At 38.2% G+C, this 22,872-nt stretch overlaps 1 long non-coding RNA gene across 6 annotated transcripts in view; it reads right to left on the bottom strand.

Moving 5' to 3' along the window:
• The window catches only part of LOC111928123 (uncharacterized), a 356,375-nt gene that overhangs the window by 188,785 nt on the left and 144,718 nt on the right, over positions 1–22,872 (bottom strand). For 2 of the 6 annotated variants that reach the window (XR_015287226.1, XR_015287227.1), the window contains one exon: positions 13,256–13,973. The exons of 2 other annotated variants lie outside the window; for them this stretch is intronic. This is a non-coding gene — a long non-coding RNA (uncharacterized LOC111928123). Of the gene's footprint in view, positions 1–4,850; positions 9,562–13,255; positions 13,974–15,605; positions 15,722–22,872 lie in introns of those variants that run through there. 2 more of the 6 variants (XR_015287233.1, XR_015287228.1) reach the window with 2 other exon arrangements.

The raw sequence follows: 22,872 nt of genomic DNA, 5'->3' as shown, positions 1-22,872 counted from the left end.
AGAAGTCTATTTTAGGATAAGATATGTTGCACCTAAGAAGTGCCTACTTCCCCCACTGACAGAGAGGAAGCAGAGGATGACTAGCTGAGCTGTAGATGATGATATTTGGTCAGATAAAATCTTTTTATCTTTGGAACTTCTTTTTACCTTTGGAAAAGAATCAGAATATAATGTCTAATATAGGTAACTTTCTAATTGCTATAACATTAATATGCAAATAAGAATAACCACAAAGATTGTATTTAAAAACACTTATGCTTCAAGAATTTCAGGCTTTCATTTCTTTAGCCTATTTGATGAGCAGGCTGGTTTTCATCTTTTTGATGTATTTGAGTACCTGAAACTGATATTAAATACTGCTTTAAAAATACCATTTTCCCTTTTCTTCAAATATTTGTCTATCACTTCACCCACCTTGCAGTTCTCTCACTGTCTATGACTTTTTTCATTTTCCAGAATTCACTGTATTGACTTGCGCAAGGGCATGTGGAAGGCAAGAACACACAAGGATATCTGATCAGTGCCCTTTTCAATGTAAAAGGAGATAGGTAAAGGAGGAAGGGTTAGCAAGAAAGACAAACAAGATAGACAAAGGATAGATAATAAAGACAATGGTAAAAACCAAATATCTCCAGGTGATAATTGGTGGACCATGAAGAAACTCCAGGTGCAAGTTTGGAGAGGATCAGCCTCAAGGTACTTTTGTGTTTGTGTGAATGCTGCAAGGACTAAGGTGCCACTACTGAGGTAATGAGAGGGAATTTGGACAAGGGTGTGTGACAACTTCGCCTGCCCTGTGGTATCACTCCCTAGAGCCAGTGGGGTCTCTGTGACACCCACTGGAGTGAGTGGGGGTCTTGGACTGGGCCCCTTTGGTAGGAATACCCTTAGCTACTAGCAAGTGAGGCAGGCATGAACGAGGAGTGTGAGGGACTCAACACTGGCAACTGGAATGAGATCGTGGGTGTCTGGTATCAGCTGCTGGGCAGAGGCACATGTCTGTATCTCCCCCAAATCGTGTGTGGGGTGCGTGGGATCACTAGCAAACCCCACACAGGACCAGCCCGTGAGTGAGGGACCTGTGGGAAATGTTGAAGGGCACAGGGTCTGGGCAGGGGTGACAGCTGGACAAGTATTAGTACCACACCATTACTTGGGGGACAAGTGAGGGCACAAGTACTTGTGAACCCAGACCAGTGCATATGTGCATGTGACCTTTAGAAAACTCCAGAAAATAGCTGATACTTTTATAAATGGGGTAAAAAAATAAAAACCCTTCTTTTCTTTTAGCCAAACTTTGAGGTTTTCTTCTCTTGTTTATGCACTATATCTGGCTGCATTTGACATACCTTGTAATACGCATCCCAAATAGAGCTGTGTGCAACTTGGCAGTTTCACTTCCCAGGGGCTCATGCAATTACAGTCTGTCAAACATATATCACTTAGCTAAGCAACAACTAAGGAAAGCAATAATAACCTACAAATTTTTCATGGGAAAGTACTGCAGAAGGAGAGGCACTATTCCAAGTGACAAAAAGGCATTATGGCTCCAGGAAGAATAATGAGATAAAATTAAGAAGGGTGTTTGTTTTGATTATTTTGCTAAATATCAGGAGGGAAAATCATTCTGACTGGGGAATTACTCACCTTGTTAGTCCTCTAAGAGTAATATTAGAAACTCTGTCACTTGCAAAATGCATTGGCAACTGGACAAAGGGGAAAATAAAGAACAAGCCAGAGGATAAAAAGACAATAATTTGGGGGAGAGCTGGATGCTTTTTCAGTTGTTTTTTTTTAAATTGGGTTGTTTGTGCAGTTTTTTTGACAGAAGGGATTGTGAAACTATGTTCTTTGTTGTCTTTGGTTATTCACTCACTATTTGTCAGATTCTCAACAGATTAAACACCTCTGTATTTTCTTTTGAGTTGGTGTTTGTAGTACAGCTTCACTATTTTCTGACTTCTGAGAAAACAAAACCTATACTTGTATTTCTTATTCTTTTCTTTTTATTTTTTTTGGTAATATTCTGGGTCTACGCTAAACAGATCACTGTTCAACAGTTTCATTGTGAACAAAAGAGTAAGAAATTACTGTATTTTCATCTCAAAATGAAAATAATAAATAGTCTGCAAAGGGCAAAGGTTGACTGCTTCTTGCAGAATCTAATTTGCTAAGCATTGCAAATTAGACCAAGAAAACTGATTATGTGTGAGGTTTTTACTTCATTCTGTACTCTGCTATTCCATAAATGGTTGCAGGATAAACCTATTCAATTAAGATAAGGTACTGTATATTGTTCACAAAATATATTATGCCTTTTTGAAAATAAGTTTCTGTTTTTTCATCTCTTTTTTTAAGTTTTCTTTCTTATGGAAAAATCCTCTACTTTCTGTGTTCTTGCTAGAGCTCAAAGTACATTTTATGATCTGAAATAAAAAGTCTGCATTAAAAAAATTGCAGCATTTAAAATATACATTAGTTTACTGGCTGCTATCATCAACAGTAAGACATCTGTCATTTTCTAGTGATAGTGATAAATCTGGGATATATTGTTTGATATTTTATTATATAAAAACATATCATATATAATTCTATATTATTGTACCCTTATATCTATAATTTTTAATAATAATATCAATTCAGTGTCAAAAGAAAACAAGACCACATTTAGAAAAGAATATTGTCCTGGAAGGAGAGAGCATCCTTGTATTTGATTTTCAGATGCACAGTCCTGCAGGCGAAATTTGGAGTCCCAGCCCAGTTATCATAATGTCTTAGAAAGTAAAGTGCTTGGGAGTAGCATCCATTCAGAAATCCACTATATTAAAAATTGTAAATACTGAAATGAGAAAAAAAAAAAAAGATGCATGTAAAATCCTATTTTGTCTGTGGTCATAAACACCTATTGGTCATAATATCTGGTATATCTACCTGAAAGTAGAGTTACTACTAGGTGTAGAATTTACATTAGAACCCAGTGTCCTTTCTGTGAAATCTCAAGTAAGTCTTAACCCTGGCTAAGAAAAATCCATAATGTTATCAATGTTTTTCATTAAACAGCCAAGAAACATGTAGGGAAGTTACTCCTTTTTCTTCCTTTCCTTTCTTTATTTTTTTATTTTTTTTCCTTTTCCTCTCCCCCTCCCTCTTGTCTCTTGTTTTTTAAAAATGCAAACCCTGAATGGGTCTTGTTGCAAACTCCTGCTGGGTTCTGGAGCCTCCTTCCACATCTGCATATGTATTCTGCATCGTAAAGATGCTGAGAAAATATACAAAAAAAATATAGAAACCAAATGCGTGTTCTCTGCCTTACAGCTGAAAACTGACAGTGTTAGGCCACCAGCACCTTGAACCCTGCATCCCCTTCCACATAGCAGGACAGCTTCAGTAAAGATTTCATACTGTAATCTATAAGCATATTTCAGTTTCAAGATCTATTGTTTTAATGATAGACTACCATGGTTGCAGCTGTAATACACACCAAGCTGAATTAGGGCTAATGTTCCAAGTGGTAAAACTAGTACAATAACAAGAAAGATTATTTTCTCCTTGCTGATACAACCTTCCATTCCTAGGGAGAGAGAGAAGGCAAAGGTTGCTTTCCTGATCAAGCATCCCAGAAGCAATATATTCTCTGTTACTAGAGGTCAAGATTAACTTGAAAATTAACAGCAGGAAGCCCCAAGCTCTCAGTCACAAAAGAGACATGGAATTACCCTCCAGGGAATAAATCATTCGTCACAAAAAAATAAAAAAAAAAAAAGCCATCCTACATCTATCAATTGACTCAGAAAACTGATGAGCATTCCCTTCTCCTGGAAGATATGACTAGAAGATACTGTACTTAGTTGTACATTCATTAATTACCTTGAGCTACAAAGCGTAATGTGATCAGTAGTTTTCAGCTTATCGTTCCCACAAAAGAATGGCTTTACCTATTAACTGGTGGTGTCAGAAAGGCTGGGGAGATAAAGTAATCTGCTTAGGTGACTTCAGACTCTCAGATCTTGACATGGAACCCACTGTCATTTCACAAAGTCAATCTTTCTCAACTACTGGAGCAACACCAGAAAAATATTTAAAGCACAATCATATTTATGTAACTGGATACCATCTATTCATCTAAAGAGTGTTGAAATATAGGTTTTATACTTCAGAGTCAAAAAAGTCCCATTGCCACCATAGGATTTTTCAACTAAGCAGAATCCAGCTCACCCTGTCAGATATGGACATGAAATAAGCTTTTATCCTGGGAAAGCAAGAGCAAAACAGAAGGTGTGTGATAAAGAATGTGCAGGCAGAAACTGAAGCCATATGCACATGGTCTGCACTGCTTTCTTTTTCCAAAGGTTCCAGCACACGTTAAAGTGCCTGATGCACTATGGTGTGTGCAGGCCCACCAGAGACAAAGTCAGGGCACAGGTATAAATAAATGCTATTGCATCACTGCCAGAAAAACCAATTGGTTAGGTAATTTGGCTTACCAATTAGTGTAGGCAACCCACAGATGTACAGATTATAATAAGTAATTTAAGCCTTCTGCATATAAAAATGACTTAATAGAAACACATGTAATCTGAATAATTTTTAAGCAGGTGAAGTAAACTATTTTCCATGTTGCATAAACATAATAAGGTCATTTAAGAAACAATTATAAGGCACCACTGGGTGAATAAAATATAAAACTGGAATGACTGATGACCAGTATAACCTATCTTAGTTTCCATAATTGCCTATGTGTTCTACAAAGTTAAGTAAAAGGACACATGCAATTTAGTTGCTACTGTATGATTAGCTATTACCAAGGAAATAGCAGGAATTTTAGCTCAAGGAATATAGTGTTTTCTTCATGCTGCTGGTAGTGGTTTCTTTAAATTGTAAAACTTTTTTTAAATTTATAACTTGAGAAATGTTCTTGCTCACTGTTAAATGTCCATCAGCCTTCCAGAATTCATCACTGACTACCAACACAGTAGCTGTCACTCAGACAATTGTCTACCAGATAATTCTACCTACCCTGCTATCTTCTCCAAGGGAGTGAAATAGCCACATAACAGGATCTTAAATGGTGGTTTTATCTGCAAAATTATTCTGTTTGTGAAGCTGATTTTGAAAGGTTAGGAGTCCTTTACATGCTTTACATTCTGTCAACAGAACAATGTACTGAGCAAAGTAAAGTAGCCTCTCTAATTATAATCAAATAACACATAATATATTGTATAGAGTCTCCAAAGTCTGCTAACTTATCCATACTTTTCTGGCTCTTAGGTACTTGTGACTACACAGATTTGCTTTTTATAAAAAGTAGACTCTGCCTTATCAGCTGTTTGGAAAAAAAATCTTGATTATACAGTCTATCAAAGCTTGACATAAGAAAGACAAAACATGTTTATATATCACTATTGACACAAATATTTATCTTATTTTAAATTAATTAATTAGTTAATATATATTTTACTTAGAGAATTATAGCCATTTTTCTAGTCAGTTACAGTTTTCAGATTTGATGCAATCAAACCACAAACCTTTGAGATGTAGAAAAGAACAGTGCACATAATGTAAATGTACTCTTAAATAGATTGTGACCTTGAGATTTAAATACACGTACCTAAATAAAAATCCTGACCCCATGAAAAAATCCAACAGCAAAGTTGGAATGTAGCTGTCTTTTGATACATTAAACCTGGATTACTTACTTTAAATTAATCAAAAATGTAGAACTCAGCAAGAGAATGCTTATTAAAATCCTCCTTACATAGGTATTTCTCATTAGCTTTGAAAAGCTGCTATAGCAAACATTTCTCTAAGCTTAGCAACTTCCTGCAAAAAAATTGAATGTATTTTTTCTATTCCAGTGAATGGACTGTAGTAAACAGCAATTCTAACCTGAGTTGTAATTTATTGTACAACTAGCTGTACAGTCCTTCTCAGCACTGCCTTATAATCACGGAATTGCCGAACAACACTGAGTTGGAAGGGACCCATCAGGGTCATCAAGTCCAAATCCTGGCCCTGTGTAGGACACCCCAAGGGTCACATCATGTGCCTGGGAGTGATGTCCAAACAATTAATACCACTGACCTTTACAATATCCCTGTAAGTACCTATAATTGTTCCCACCAAAGAAATGAGGCAATGGAAAATAAACCTTTTATCAAGGATCCCACTAAAAATCAAACGCAATACATCCATGCAAAGCGCCTGTGTCTTAGTCAAGATAAAATTACTAATCCAATAGTGCATAGTACAAGAAGAAAGTTGACAGCTCACTGTTTTCTGCATTCTGGTTTAAGGCACTGTTGTGGTTAATTCTAGAATCGTAATAACCCAATATCCTTTTCTTTCTGACAGAAACTGCCTCCAGGCCCAGAAACAAGGTTCTTCTGTCTCTGGTGATGGAAAATGAGATATTTTAGCCAGTTTGGAAGCTTGGGGTCATGGTCTGAAGGCCAGCCAAGAAGGACTCATGAAGCAATCAATTGTATTTCTTGCAACATCAATCCTAAAGAATTCTTGAAAGGCAAATTAGAATCTAAATAGATAGTATTGATTTGGGTGAACTTTACTTGAGAATTTTGAAATCTACTGGACACAGCTCTAGAAATCTCTTCTCAAATATCTTTATTTCCCAGCCACAATGAGTCTGCCAGTCTGACAAGCAACTATGCCCCACAGCAGCCTCAGGATAATTCACCTGCCACTACTTGAGCTTAGTTTCCACACCTGAAGTCATCTATTCTTCTAGAAAGGAAATTCGTCTCTCAATACTAAAATTATCTTTCTTCAGTGACTTCAGATGAAATAAGAATGGAATTTTCCCTTTATGCTCAGTTTTACTATTTCAGTTTAAAAAAAAATCAAAGTTTTATTCTGAATAACTGAAATCATCTACTGCCTCTGATCTAAGCTGCTCTTTGGGGCAGGAACTGCCTAAGAATTATCTTCAAAACCAGACACGCAGCCTAAATGGAAAGCAAACCTGTAAGCACAGCCTGCTCATGCCTCCCAAATCATGGAAGTGTGCCAGGTAAGTCTGTATGCTACTAGGCACACTGCTTGCACTCTAGTCTGCATTTCAGATTTGTGGATGGCAGTCAAGCAGAATGCAGACCACATTGCATTCAAGACCTCTTCAGGGGCAGCTAGGTCTCATCCCACATAAAGCTAAGCCACTATGGAAATATAAAACAATATACAGGTGATAAAGCATTTTTTAGGCAAAAAATCTATCCAGTCCCACATCATATACTTGTGTTTCACACAAATTTTATAATGATGGCTGAGCTGTGCTGCTCAAGGGAAAGAACACTAAATATACTAATAAATCATGGTGCTTTACTAAATGGTTCTAACTAAATGTTTAGCACCTAAACACATTGGTTAAAGCTACATCCCTCCTTTATTTTGTAAGACAGATGTAGATTAATACATTTTCAATTAAAATAATAGTTTTTTGAGATTCTTTAAGTATATAGAGAAGGACTTTGACTCCACTCTTGCAGTCCTCAAGCAGTGTGAGGAAAAAAACTCTGTTACATTAACTACTTACTGTGAACGCACTCAACATTTTCCTTCCTCTTAGGAAGTGTTTTCTAGCTCAGGAGTAAAAGTCCTTCAGAAAAAAAATGTCTTTATTCACTACTTTTCTTGTAATGCCTAGTACATTAGGACTGAGACCTCTGGCTCTAACTACTGCAAAAATTATGTAGATGAGAAATGTCTGCAAATTACTACTGACTCTAAAGAATGCAGTCTATGGTGTGCAAGTATCCAGAATTTTATTCCATAGCTTTAAAATTTCTTTGCCTGATACAGTGTTCTGAGGGATCTTAGCTCTTATTGAGCATTGACAGTGACATCCTTGGAGTGTTTTTCTCTTATTCAGCATACTGATGTGTAGACACTACAGCTGTCTGGAAAGTGTAAGATTATCTTTGGGTAATAAGACACTCTTAGGAAGTAAAATTTAACATAGGATTAGGATTCTTCACTGAAGCAAACAAATAAAATAATAATCTGGAGATTGGTAGTCTCAAGGTTCCACACATGTTCTGTAGTTTGTAAATCACTTCTCACTCTATTTCTCACAAAAAAGCCAAATAGTTCATCTTCAAGAAGTCTCTTTCCACTGCATTAGAGTTATCAATTCTAGCACCAGAATGAGAGAAGGAGATAATTCATGACCTTACTTTCCACCTTGGAACCCTGTCAGTCCCAAAGGCAAAAGTAAGACAAAATATAACATCTTTTAGGAAAAAAAAATCTATTCACAAAATCAGCATGGAACAAATTCTGAACATATAAAAACTCCCATTAAGGCCTGATAGTAGATAAGGCCATTTGAGTTCTGAGCAAAAACACATGCCAGCATATTTATTTTGCTCTCTCTAAGAGAAGAGAAATGGTTATATTCAGTAACTAACTTCCAGTAATACACAGGTGCCCATCATCACTGTATGATCACTGGTCTGTCTGACAATTAGCCAATACACTGATTTTTATCACTTGCACAACAGGGTCATATTTTCCTTTCCTGCAGAAGCTCTCTTTAAATAGCACCTTTTAGAGACAGCTGAAGTTCATCAGTTGATGACAGGAACTAGACAGTGCCATCTGCCTTAGCAGCAGTTCAGGTAATAGCAAAGAAAAGCTAATTGCCAAACATGAAATGTGCAGGAGTGGATTTTTATTTCAAACTTCCCATTAAAATTGGATCTATATTGCACTATGTGATACTCTGAAGAAGCTCTTTGAGTCAGCTCTAAAAGACCTTTGCAACCAGTATAAGTGTCCTGTGTTGAATATTATGTTATCACAGTTTTGCTGCTTTTGGTACCTGAAGTAGTTGGAGATCTTTGGTTAACACCCCACAGCACTTAGAGGCGAGCTGCATACCAGCTTAACAGCTGTACTTAAGGGGTATGTACATTTTCCCTCCTTTCCTGGGCTAACAAAGGTTATCTCCAGGATACTATTAAAGGAGAAGCATTACTGAAGTCACTAAATGCGTGTTAAATATCCAGGTCTCATGTATCTCAGGTTGCATTGAAGGTGCTCAAACCAGACCAGCAGAAAAGTGGCAGCAGCAGGTGAATCTACACTGGGCAGTCTAGGGGTGACTGCTGACTCTGGGGCCACAAAGGCTGAGATGGGTAACTCAGAGGTGGGCATACAGCAGCAGGAAGATCTCATGATGGAAGGAAGCTTCAGATGGCCTCACAGATATGGAGCAAAATACTTCCTTCACAGGGCAAGGCTGAGAGCTCAGGGCTGCATTTCCCCTTCTGAGGTCATTTTGCAAGTACATGGAAGGGAGAGGTGGGAACACACTTAAATTGTGACGATGACAGTAATACTGCTTCTGTTCTTCATTTAGTTTAAAAGGAATAGACATATCTGCAGTCAAGGACAGTATCTCAAGTCTACCGCATCCCAGATGGATTTTCTCAGTTCTAGGCAACAGATTCAAGTTCTTCTCTCCCAGTGTTTCCTATACAGAAATGGATTTATTTTCACACAGTAGCCTGGGTCCAGCAGGAAAAGTTCCTTAGTACCAGGTAGCTTGCAGCAAAAAATGGGAAGTACAGGGTTTGTTTTCCAACAGGGAAGTGATCCATGGACCTGGACCCACTCCCCAAGTGATCATCTACTCCATCACACAGGCCAGTGTATCCAGAAGAGAGCAGAGCTGTTTCAAGGGGCCTAAAAAACAAGCTCTTGGCTCTCTGGGCAACTGTGCTAAGAAGTTGGAGCCTCTAGAGCTGCAGCCATCCTGCCAACCCTGCAGCTGTGGCCACCATGCCCTGGAGAATGCTCCAAATGCACAAATGTTCCTGCCCTTAGAAGAATTTTAGCTCTCAGTATGTAACATTGTGGAAAAAATAGGAACCTGGGTGTCTGCTGCAGGCCTGTGTATACTATCCAGGCAGCTGACTGCCCAGCTCAAAGGAAGAAGACAGGTAAAAACAGAAATTTCCATGAAAATATTACCTCCAAGCAAAGGCGGGTTGTTGGAACTACTGCCTGTTTCTTAGAGGATATCAGTACTATGGTAAAAATTTAGCACACACCTCTCTACAATATCTTCTAATCAAGCTCCAGTATGTATTTATACTACCAAGTAAAACTATGTCATATTTAGAAGATTCTTTTGCTGGCATGTACACAAAATTTCTTGGACTCTTGCACTCATTAGAATATAATTTCCATATTGGGGATCATTAGAAAAATTAAAACAATGTCTTCTGTAAAATTAAACACAAGCTGCAAGGGGAATCTGTACAGCCCTATTCTCACTTTAGAATTTGGCAATAACACCCAGTCCTTTGGACCAGTATCTGTGTAATCTAGATGTATTATCATTATTTCTGAAGTGTCTATGACAGTGGTATCAACGCACTGAAGTTTGCCAAGAATCTGAACTCTCAAAGCAATGTCTTTCAAAAACTATTCAAAAAATTACCTTTTCTATTACTCTCTAAACTGCAGCATATACTTATAAAGGCCACATTCTGAAAGTTTGCATGGAACAGACTGCACACACTTCATCTTATTCCTGCCTATCGAGACACATTCAAACTAATAAAAAACATGAGATTTTTTTAAGAAGAATCATGTCTTGCTCTGCTTCTGAGTCACCAGGGATGAGACATCCCATTTTATGCCTGCTAGTTTTAAGTTTAGCATCAGGAAAATCTTTGCTCCATCAAAAAACTCAGAATAAAAATCTGTCCTTTTCCACAATACAGCATGCCTGTCTTTTTATTGAACTTCTTAATCTCTTGAAAATTCTCCTTCTTTTTTTTTTTTTCCCAGACTATCTGCAGACTGTCTTTGACAGGATTACAGGAACCATGTCTAAATTATGCTTCTCTATGAAGCAGTCTTGGACTGCCACAGTCTCTCTGATCCAAATTCCCATGAGCCAGAATTGTTGGATTTGGCAAGTCTGCAGTTACACATGGCCTCCAGCTGTTCTATGATAGGTTAGGAATTAAAATGGCCTTCATCCAGCTCAAGGGATTCATGTCAAAAGCTGTGTAATAAGAATTATATGTGTGCAAGTGTAAACACTCACATTTTATTCCCTTTTTTCAACAGTCCACAGATAATTATTATATTACTAATAAAACAGGAAAAATGGCCTTTTCTTCTTGAAAAAGAAAAGGATATATTTAATTCAAGCTGAGAGCTATATGAAGTCTTCAGTATTAAACACAGCCTCCTAACAAGCATATATAAAAATTATAGCTATTCCACAGTTTAAGCAACATATGTATAGTTCTCATACAGAAACAGTGGTTCAGAAAAGATTAAGCATTCATTAACAAAGGTATAAGTACCTTTATTTTTGTTCCAAATAATAGTAGTAGATTAATTGAATCTCTCAATTTTGTTACCCAAAAAAGAGATCTAAGTGAGTTCAGTTGCACTTCAGTGACATGATGTATGGTCAATCATAAAAAAAAAAAAAAAAAAGCAAAAAAAAAAAAGCCTTTTAAACCTTTTGAAATTAAACAGAATTTCATAATCAGCAGAGAAATGAAAATCCATCCATTATCCACCAATCCTTACTACCAGAAGACACTATAAATAGCACCTATATGTTCACCAAACGGCATTATAAATAGCACTCTCAAAGGCCAAGAACAGTGTCCTCTGGATTGGGTTTCTGAAGCAGAAAACCAGAGTTGAAGCAGTAGTTGAGTTAGATACAGAAATCATCTGAACAGGAGTTGCAAGACTAAATGCAGACCAATCTGATATTTAAACAGGATGTATGGCATCAGTTCTTAAGTGAAATAATAATGTGGAGTGATAATGAGTATCAGAGATAGGACTAAAAAACAAGGTAGTAATTACACTAGCACTTTTTGCTAGCAAATCACCAGAAGAACCTAAGCAGGTCTTGCCACTATTTTGCTAGAATCTTGACTGAAACTTCTTAGCTACTCAGAAGGCACCAAGGGAATGATGTACAATGAAGGAACTGCACTTCACAAAACTTCTGACAAATAACAGTATTCTGAGGCTAGTATGTGCTTTGAGTATAACTGCCTACATTTCAGTAAGATTAAATTTTTATTAAAAGAATTTTTTCTCCTTTTCTTCTTACTGTGAAAATTTGTATACCCTACTGTTGTGAAATAGTTCTTTTTATCAGAAAAAAAAATAAAAAGGATTAAGAAAAAATTACCTAAATTATGGTAATAATTTACATTTCCAGTAACAAAAGATGCATTTTGAAAAGTATTTGTATCACAACTGTCTTTACACAGACCAGTTGAGATTATGTTAAGCTTTATATTGGCAAATGGTGAGCTATAAACCTGACCCTAAGAGTTTGCAGAATAAGTGATAGGTATAAGGGGCTACAGTAAGTCTATAAGTGGCAGCTACTAAGTTTATACTAGAGATATCACTAGTGCTTCTGACTTTATGTAGAGAGTATTACCAGGAATTCAAATTATATGGTGCTGGCTAGAACAGTCTTAAAATGGATTCCAGGATTCTAAGATAGATAGGATGAGATAAATAAGATATATAGAGAATGCAAAACAAAAAAGACTTTTTAGTCTTAGAGGAGGCACATCTACCCAACTGGAGATGTGGATATGCATCACAAGCCCTCTATTCTCCCTCTCACACATTGGCTACCCTGGGTACATCTGCCACTGCCTATTGGCTGCAAATCTGGGGAAGTGAGAGATCAGGGTGCTGCCAAGTGCCACAGTACACACCCACAGTTCAGTTCCAACCCAACCTAAGGGTTGCTCAACATCCGAAAAAAACATCAGGGATCATTATGGAGGAGAAACAAGGATTCCTAGCTTCTGGCCAAAAGACTGTAGAGGTTTATATTGGGAATGCTGGCTGAGAAAATGAATATGCAGTTTAGGAGCATCACAAAAGTATGTGGAAGAAAAGGATCCCCTACAACAATCAGTGTGTTACCAAATGCCCAAGCAGGCTCTGGCTGTACTTCATAAGGAATCTTATGCTATTCCCCACCTGCCCCAGTAGATTTACCTTCTCATCAATAATAAAGAATTTGCTTTCCCCAAAAGCCCAGGCAGACTAGAAGTAAAACATCTTTGTGTGTACTCAAAGATAAAGCAAGCACTTGTAGCTTTTGCTGATTAGCAATTACAAGATTAGCCCTGGGAGGAAAAAATCTGTAAGATTTATAACTGGAAAACACTTTTATAGGCCTTTGTGGACCATCTGCTAGAATTTAACAGAAAACTCTGCTTACCTCATAGAACTCTTCGCTGGCATTTTCCATTACATCTAGGGCTTTTTCTGTCAGGAATCTCTCCATACATTTTGCTGACACTAAGATTCCCTGGATGAAAGAATGAGCTCTGCATTCATTATAATGGACAACTTCTCTCCAGTCTTTCATTCTATCATTGTAAATGAAGTGACACTAAAAAAGTACATTTTGGGCCATTTCTTGGCAGGACATTATGCAATTCTGTTCCTTCCTTAACCTATAGGGCAATATGCACCACACATCAAATATGCCCTATAGCTCCTCTGCTGTCCTCTTTACTGTTCTTCTAAAAATAAAAAGAAAAAGAAAAAAAAAAGGTTCTGCCATTACTTGTGTACATAAAATAGCAGACAATATACAGCAAGATAGCCTGTATTTGCAGTACTTGAAACTCTGCTTTTTCCTCTTATTCAGACTAAAGTCTTTCCTTTCTTCTCCCTGCATGTGACCAGTTTCTCACAGGAGACCTAGTTTGGCACAGCAGCATCAGGAAAAAGGCATCAGGATAGATTCTCCATGATGTAAATTAGAGTGTTCCAGTCCAATCACATCCCCATCAAGGTCCTCAAATGAAAGCTCCCACTGAGATACAAGCAACTGGGTTTCCATCTGTGTGTCTCTTGCTGTCAGTGGCTATTGTTTAAGTAAACACTGGTTTGTATTACTTTCTCTTTTTTTATTCAATACATGTTGAGGCCTGGTTAAAAGGAAACAAAAATTGCTGTATTAAAAGACTAGTATTTTCAGCGTCTTGTGATGTAAATTGCTAATTTAAAACCCAAAATATTGTTAAAGTGTCTTTATTTAATAGCAGACGATTGCAAGCTGTAATTTGCAAGCTGTAGTTGCAGATGGCAATGTTTTTCTCTCTTTTCAGCAGTACAGTAAAGTATTTACTGCAGTGCTCTGCAGACAATGACATACCAATTGCAAAAGAAATGCTCAGGGGTAATACAAGCTATCAGGATTCCCATGGGGTCCAGCATGCAAGGTACATGCAATTAAAGCATGAAATTTAACTACCAATTAAAATATTAAAATCTCTTACGTGGTCTCAAGCAACAACTCTTTGCAACAGACAATTTTAGTACATTCAATTGCCAAGTATGTTTCTAACATAAAACAACAACTCTTCTTTTCTTTCCTGATCTTTAATCCCTTTAGATTGAACACACTTATTTTACAATTCAGACCTGGAGGCCCAAGTCTGGATTTGAAACTGACAGCCACCATCTGGACCACATGAGCAGAAAGGGTTATATGTGATCTGGCACATGTCTAGCATACTGTTCCACTTTTTGTACATCAGGACATGCCAAAATATCATGAATGTATTAAACAAAAGCTTTGCCTTTTATTTCATTTTGTTAAACAACTCATAGATGTTTATTTTTCAAGAGAAAAATTATTTAACATCATCTATTTAATAGCATTGTATGAAACACTTAAATATTGCATTCTGTAGTGCCATCTAGGGGATTTAAAACCTGGAGTAAAGTGCTCATCAGATAAAAAAAAACAATAAACACTGAAAAATCAGCTATGACTGCCAAAGCAATTTCTTATGTATATCTAGAGGCTTGGATTACTTTTTCCTGCTACAATAGGAATATTTGAATAAGGTCCATGTACAGTGTCACATCTGTAGAATCCATAAATAGGAGAAGACATATTGTTCTATACTTCTCCTTTATGGACAAATAATTTACAAAAGCAATCTTAAAAATATATCCAAAATAAAATCAATGTTGTGCTCTGAAATGGGATTTAGAAAAAAATTCTAGCCTTAGTTCAGTTACCAGGAAATATATGGGAATTTTTTTTCCACTATGGATATTTATAAAAATGTCAGACATGTTATTTTATAAAATTCAGGAAATTGAAATAAAACAGGAAAGCTACTGGCATTTTCTTCGATCCTCATCTTCATTCAGATTATTATTTTTCTAAAGTTTTCTCAACCAGATGGCATTACATAGTTATTTCCAATGCATCACTGAAGAAATTGTTAGAAATTATTAATTTTGTATCATACTGATAGCTGGGATGATCTATAAGCTCTTCAAACACATTTGCTTTTTTTTCTTCTTACAGAAACCAACAATAACAAGTTCACACATTATAGAAGTGATCACTCAAAAGGGAAATGCAGAGCAAAAGTCAGACTGTGTAGACCAGAGAACTACAAGCCTACCTTCACTCAGGTCCATTAGTTCATACCAACACATAAAAAGAGCTATCTCTGGATGATCAGCAGTCATCAGCTGCCAAAACATCATTGAAATCGGTGAATAATTTACACAGGCAGAGAACCTACCTACACACTTACATGATCATGTTTTTTTTCATAGTCCCAGTAACAGATCAGTTTCCAGCCATCAGAATGAGAGACAGGACCATTTATTTTACCTTTGAGTTTCCAAACCTCACATTTTGACATTCTACCTGGAAAACATGCACATTGAACATTTGCAGTTATGTGCTGAAAACTATTTTTTCATAAGGGTAAGATTTGAACAGCACCTAGTAAGTGTCTTAAAAACACATTTAACACAGCTTTTGATACAGCTTTTATTTGGTGCTATTTTAGGCAGTAGTCAGCCTTTGATCCTGAAAGAATCTTCCATATGCAGCTGGCTGCCCCCAGTTCCCTGCTCCTCTCACTGCAAACTGCCACTTGGATGCATTATCCTTTACACCCTCCAGTCACATAATCTACATCATAATTCCTCCCTTCTCACCCGCCCAGCCCAAGTTCCTGTATCTTCTTCCCCACATTTTTTATCACATTTCACCAACCCAGGGCTGCACTCTGTGCCTGCCAAGGCCTCTACCCTGTGCTCCCACTTGGAAGGACAAAGCACAACAGTGGCTCAGGCACTAGAGAGTGCATAAAGGAGAAGGCAGTAGACACAGGCAGTTTATTACACATCTTCTGATCAATAGCAATTGTTTACTGGGCTCTTGCCCAATGCAGACCAACAGGTATATCACAATTTAATGAAAGGGGAGGCAGAAGCTCTGAATGTGTATTCCTATAGGAGATCATGCTACTATCTGTAATTAGCCCACAACACTTTAAAAGGAATTTTAAGGGATGATGCAGTATCTGAAAATATGATTCTACTAAGTGATGTCATATTTTCTGCCACCTTCCCTAGCAGCTTCAGTCCAGGACCTTCTTTCCCAACTACAGGAGCCCAGCCCAGTGCCTGGGGGTCCCTGGTCTCTGCCCAGCCTGAGGGACATGATTGCTGCTCTCCTGATCGCTGCTTCTACTAGTAGCAAAGCTGCTCTGTCCCAAAGACACACATGGACATAGAGGACATGACATGGCTGGTCACACAAGCTGCCACAGACAAAATTCTGCCTTCAACAGTACCTACACACAGAACTCATAAAACACAAGCCAGAGAGCCAGCTGTCCTCCTTCTCTTCAGCTGGCTGAGACAGGAGGTCACTAGGGCAGGCAGACACATGACAATCTCTAGATCCACAGGCATAAACATACTCTCCTTTCCCTCAGGTACCCGCGCAGCGCCCAGGTCCCCTGCTTGCCAGCTGCTCCAGCTTGATGCTCACTAGCAAACACACAGGCTCACACGTTCATCTCTCATGCACTTCACATTTTCAAGTCTCTCTGGATGTACCAGCACAGACCTTCTGCCCACCTAATGCCCCAGCCCAGACTCAAGACCCCCTCCTCACTGTCTGGACCACCTTGACATTTACTAACAAAACCCCTATCCCTCCACACACCTGGTTGGAGAAGATCAAGCAGCAGCAGATACCTGGCATACAGGCTGTGATCCCCAGCTTCAGCCGCCAGTGCTGTCTCTCACTTTCCTCTCTCTCACCACTGCTTCCTTCTCCCAGTACTGGGAACACACAGTGTTCCTGTCCAAGTGACTGGAAGTTAAAGAAGTTACTCATTCCAGCAGATGGCACAGAGGCCTCACTGGCTCCAGTAGCTGCCAGCACAGGCACCCTCACCCCTGGCCTGACTCCAGTAACTATCACAGAACACACTGAAACCCATACAGGTCTCACCAGCGACTGGCACTTAGTCCTTGCAACACACACACAGAGTGAGCTAAGGAAAGATTTAATAGGACATAAGAACATAGGACATACTACAGAGATCAGGCACAGGGCTTGGTCAGGCAATGTACTGACCTGCACCATTTTACAAGCGACCAGTCTGCTTCCCCTGCAGGTTCCCCACGGTTTTATCTATTCATCCTTGGCAACCTCCTGATCCAGAGTCCCCCTGGTTTACAGTTTTATCTGCTATGAAGTCCAGGTTGATCTTCCTGTAAGTGACATCTGTGGTTCCTTGACAGCCCACAATTAGTGTGGGTAGAGAGGTCTGTGTTTTGTCACTGTCTCCATGTTTGCTTTATCAGGTCTGTGTCTTAGGTTTGGTTTCTGGTTTCCTCCTTTTTCCCTTGAATTCCCAACAGACAAGGTCCCTGATCAGATCTCTGCATTATCTCCCTGGAATAAACATTCTGACACTCTCACAGGTCCCCATCAATTAGTGTGATTGATCAGCTTTGGTTCCCATCACTGCCTCCCTTACCATTTGTTCATCAGCTTTGTGTCTTTCTATGTCCTTGTTTATGGCTTCCTCCTTTTCCAATTATCCCTTGGCATTGGAAAGGTCCTTGACCAGATACCCTTAAAGCATCAGACACTCTCCAGCACACAGCCTTGTACATACCCTTCCATCCTGTGAAAAAGCATACCAGAGATTATGCCTTCCCCAGGTTGGCTGATGCTGCTGATCCACTTTCCTATTTCTCCCCACTTGCTTTGTGGGAAAAAATATTGTTTCCTTAATAGCAGTGGTGACCATAAATGGAACAATATAACAGTGCTAATGGGAAAAAAAAAAAAAAAAAAAAGGGGGTGTTTGTTTGTTTTTTGGTGGGGTTTTTTTGGTTGTTTTGGGGGTTTTTTTATGAGCACAGAACTACAGAGAATATAGCACAAAACCAGAAAAACAGTCAATATATTTGACATTTTCCAGGTAACAGGACTTAACTGGCTTGAAAAATTTGAATGAAATAAAGTTTGAAGTGGTGTTGATATAGAAAAGGATGCAAAATACAGGGTTTACAACAGCAATTATTTTGAGGACAACAATCTGTTCACATGAAACACCATCTATATTTAAAATAAGAAGTCACAGGAGATCAGGGGAATTGCAAAGCAATGAGACTTACTGTGGTTTCAGAGAAAGTAATTAAGAGCCTAATTAAGGACAAAACCATATAAAAACAAAAGTAAAGCTTGATGGGAGAAAAAACAGCAAAGCTTCGGCAAGAGGAAAGCATTTTTTCCAACCCTGATATATTTCCTTGAGGCAATGAACACTCAAACAAGATTTTGTGGGCCAAACTCAGAGAGGAACTTGAAAAAGGCAACTAATCCATGGAAAGGACAAATTTTACTTCACAGTAATATAAGGTAATGTACCCAAGCTGTAAGCTGACAGCCTGGAAAATTAGATCTTACTTCACCATAACCAGATTGTGCACCCAGTATCTGATAACCATAATAATAAAGTAGAAGCTTAAGGCAATTCTAATTGACTTGCTCTACTTTGCATGACAAAACTGACATTTAAGGTATCTACAGCAGTATGTAACTGCTATAACACCCCTATATGAACAGTCATGAATTATACATTGTTTTTATTTTTGCTATATGGGATATATAGGGGTAGAGGGAAGTTATGTATCTGGTCTACTGTTGCAGTAAATAAACATCAGTTTGGAAATAACACCTCACTTTCCAGATTACAAGAACTGTATTTTTACTTTTCTTTACAGCGCTCTACCAATAGTAAAATACGAGGAGTGAGACTGCAAACTCACTGAAGCTTCCAGTGTGTTCCTACGGAAGACTGTGAGAGATCTTACAGGGTCAATCTAGATTGACTGAATGGGGAATGCTTTTGAAAGATGCCAGGGAATAAAAGCAGAACATGCTTTGGATGGACAATCAAGGGATCAGAAATATGCAGGCAATTTAGACATATCCACTGAATTCTCTACTCCTGACTATAGGAGTCTCAAAGCAAAAACTATGCCCAAGAATATATCAGAGTTCAATAACATCCATGTAGAATATCCATTCTGAGTTTGTTAATTTGTTTTTTCAATTAACATTTTCCAACCAGAACTTTCAGTCAATAAGATTTCTGGCAGGCTTAAGCTATATTACTTCAGGGGCAATCAAAATGTCAGGAATTCACATACAACACAGGACATACAACACATTCATCCCTGATGAATGGGATGGAATCCTGGAGGCTATTGAGGGTAGACTACTGCCCCAGGCTGCTAGGGCTAATGGTACAAAGAAAACACAGACAGAACTCAAAATGGGGTTCTCTTCTATCCTTCTGGACAAGAGGAAAGACTCAGAGATGAACAGATACATGGGGCAGAACAACAACTGGATGCATACCTGAGTTGCCAGTAAAGCTTTGTTTTCTTTCTTCATAGTGTGCTAGGAGAGAGACATGGTGACCTGTCATGGAGAGCTTTGAACTAGGGGTCCACATCCAGAGATAAGCTAGAAAGAAATATATATGGGGAAAGTCTGCATAGGAAAGGGCTGCAAATGCACAATCCTACTTCATGTGCTTCTATACCAACGCTCACAGCTTGGACAGGAAACAAAGCAGAGAGCCAAAGTTATCTTGGGAGAGATGCTATACAAGCACAAGAACAGTAACACAGGATGCAGCCAAAAATAACAAAAGCTGCAGCTTGGGAGGTCCAGGCTGGACTTCTAAAGTGCTCTTCACTGGAAGAGTAGTGCAGCACTCAGTTGTCAGTAGAGTCACTGAGCCACACCTTGGACTGGAGGACTTCCAGGCATTCTTTCTAAACAATTCTTCTGGGATTCTGTGACATACTTAATGTGCTCCATCTGGTAATTTGAATTTAGTCTATGGGACAGGACTAGTGTTCTTCTGAAGACAAATATCCCAAAACTAAGTAATGTGAATGTCAGCTTCTCAGCATCATTTTGCTCTACAAATCTGCTCCTATTGTGTTGCACTGCTTACTAAAATAGACAGAGCCAAAGAAGGCAATTTTAATACCTGTAGGAATTAAAGGCTACTGATACAAGCCCAGTGTGATTCTCAAGAATTTCCATACCCATTTCTATTTCTTCTAATACAAAACTGAATGCTTCTGAAAAATCCCCTTTGGCATCTATCTGAATCTTCTGGCACCTTTTAAAATTTAGACCTAAATTTTCTAAGCTCCTTTGGAAAATCCCAGCCTTTATCCTTTTAGGAATGAAAAGAATGAACAGCACAATTTGAAGTTAAGGAAAAGTAATAGCTCATGTACATAGTATCAGCAAATTAACTACAAATATGTGCTTAACATTCTCAAGAAAAAAGCCCTGCAAAAGATAGGACACATCAGAAAGCTTATAAAGCAAGATAACCATTATTTTCAATATAATTCTTCTAACCTGATTCTGAAGACCTCATTTTAAATTATTTAATGGTTTTGATCAGGCCATAGTGTTTTTTTCATCATTTGTTTCGCTGACTCACATAAGAAACATAATTATCCGTCAATTTTATAAAGTTTGCATTTCATCACATTTTTAATATTATAGAATTAATCATGCAGGAAATTCAAGCACAGAGACTAGAATGGATCAAATTAAATAAATGATAAAAGCCTGGGAAAAAACTCCAAATGTGTTTTTTAAACAAAATGGCAAGCTAGCAAGACTACTTGTTATCATGGTTTAACTCCAGCCTGCAACGAAGTACCACACAGCCACTCACTCAGTCCCCTTCAGTGGAATGGCAGAGAGGATAAGACTAAAAGTGACAAAATTTCATGGGTTGAGATAAAGGCAGTTTATATGCTCACATAATCAAAGTAAAACAAGGAATTAATTCACCCCTTCCTATGGGCAGGCAGGTGTTCAGCCATCTCTGGGAAATCGGGAGAAATTACCTAAGGTAATTGAATTACTTGGGAAGACAAATGTCATCACTCCAAACATCTCCCCCTTTCTTCTTCCTCTCAGTAGCATATGCTGAGTGTGATGCCACAGGGTATGGAACATCCCTTGGGTCAGTTTGGATCAGCTGTCCTAGCTGTGTCCCCTCCCAACTTCTTGTGTACTCCCAGCCTCCCCACTGATGGGGTGGAGTGAGAAGCAGAAAAGGCCTTGACCCTGTGCAAGCACTGCTCAGCAATGGCTAAAACAATGTTCTGCTATCAATAATGTTTTCAGTAGGAATCCCAAACATCGCCCCACACTAGCTACTGTGAATAAAATTAACCCTACCCCAACTAAAAGCACACTCATAAAAGCTGTTACCAACTGTGAATGATATCTAATTTCTACCAAAATGTAATAAAACTTTTTTATACAATATTCATAAAGCTGTGAGCAAAACCACAATAATAGCACTTTAGAGTTTTATTGTATCTTTTGTCAAGGATCTATGAAAATCTTTCCAAACACTCAGCTGCACTAGCTAAGCAACTCCTCTATGAGGAATTTGTCAAACTGAACTGGATAAACTGAGGCAAAAAAATTTTCATGGTAGAGGCTGAAATAGATAATAAGTGTCCTGCTACCCCCTGCTGTGCTTTTATTTCAAATAATTCTTTTGCTAGCTCATTTACAAAAAGTTAATCCCCACTTTATTTATTTGAGCAGCACCCAAAGCATGGCAATATGCTTTGGGGAAATAAACCACTGATTTTACATAACTTTGGATCATCCCATCTCAGACTTTTCTAGGTCAAGAAGGACCATGACAGATTTGTGTAGCACACTACACTACTTCATAAACTAACAGCAGAAGCAGAGAGCTGACACATGTAAGGAGCAAGAAGCATTTGTAATTATGCTGTCAGGGTACAAAAAAGCAAGTTCCCTGCTCAACTTATGCTATAGATAACCTTCCTCATGCAATATTCACAGCAGACTTCTATCACATTATTAGCAATCTCTTAGCATCAGAAATAATGCTGGTGACACTTGTCATCTAATCCTTTCATTACAAGTTAGAGCAGGATCAGCAGTTGATCAGCACTAGGAAAAACTATATTTCTCTGAAGTTATCTCCATAGAAATGGCTGATTTAATCCTAACCCTCAGTTTATCAGTTCATAACTTTGTCCTTTGCAAAAAGAAGCTATTTGTAGAGAACGATACATGATAGTCTCTAATAATATTTTCATCTTTTGACACATTGCATATCCCCTCTGGAATGAAACAATTAGAAGCACAATAGCAAAATTGCTGCAGCAGCCAAAAATCTCTGAATGCTGAATTTGGAGCCCTGTATGGAGCAGCTAGCTGGGGACTTCTGAGTCTTGGCTTTTCCCCCCATGGAGCAAGTCAGCCACTTGGATAGGTGAAGCGGTGATTATTACGGCAGGTCAAGAGAGTATAGAAACCATCAGTGAATTAAAGATCTGGAAGCATGGAAAGTGATATGTAGAACACCTATTTGCTGAGTTCAGCAGCACTTAAATTAAACATTGCTTACATGACTTTTCTTTCACAGGAAGTGTAGTATTTCAATGTGT

Source organism: Cyanistes caeruleus, chromosome 5 (assembly GCF_971803275.1).
Source record: "Cyanistes caeruleus chromosome 5, bCyaCae1.hap1.1, whole genome shotgun sequence".
NCBI lineage: Eukaryota > Metazoa > Chordata > Aves > Passeriformes > Paridae > Cyanistes > Cyanistes caeruleus.
This window is presented reverse-complemented; position numbering and strand designations above follow the sequence as displayed.